This window comes from Emydura macquarii, unplaced genomic scaffold, assembly GCF_026122565.2.
Source record: "Emydura macquarii macquarii isolate MOO-44397 ecotype Brisbane River unplaced genomic scaffold, CSIRO-AGI_Emac_v2 contig_2207, whole genome shotgun sequence".
Classification (NCBI taxonomy): Eukaryota; Metazoa; Chordata; order Testudines; family Chelidae; genus Emydura; species Emydura macquarii.
This window is the reverse complement of record NW_027132344.1, coordinates 155,623-156,072: the sequence shown is the minus strand read 5'-3', so window position 1 is coordinate 156,072 and position 450 is coordinate 155,623.

Below are 450 nucleotides of genomic sequence, written 5' to 3'. Positions count from 1 at the left end.
AGCTGAGGGACATGTTTTTAATGTTGAAATGTATGAAATTTCAGAATTAAAAATTCCCCAAAACAAAAAACCCCAAACCCCAGGATCTGTTTGGACCCACAGGGCTGTGGCCAATCCCCCCTGGCTGCTGCTATGTGTCCTTAGTTTACCCCAGCTGGTAATACCTGGTTTTTAGATCAGTCAGAATTGCAGATGTGAGCTAAAGAGGCGCGGGCGCGGGCGGGCGCCGAATAGAAGGAAGCGAGAATTTGTTTCTTTTTCACTCCCCGCTCCCTCCCCCATCTGCGCCTGGTCGGTCAGGGCCGGGCAAACAGCGCCTCTGTCTCTTTAAAGAGCCTCTCGAGCTCGGCGCTCGCGGAGCAAGCGAGGCGGGGGCGGGGCGACGCTGATTGGCGGGGAGCGCTCGAGAACGCTGACCCGCCGTTGGGCGGGGAGGGGGGCGGGGCCGCG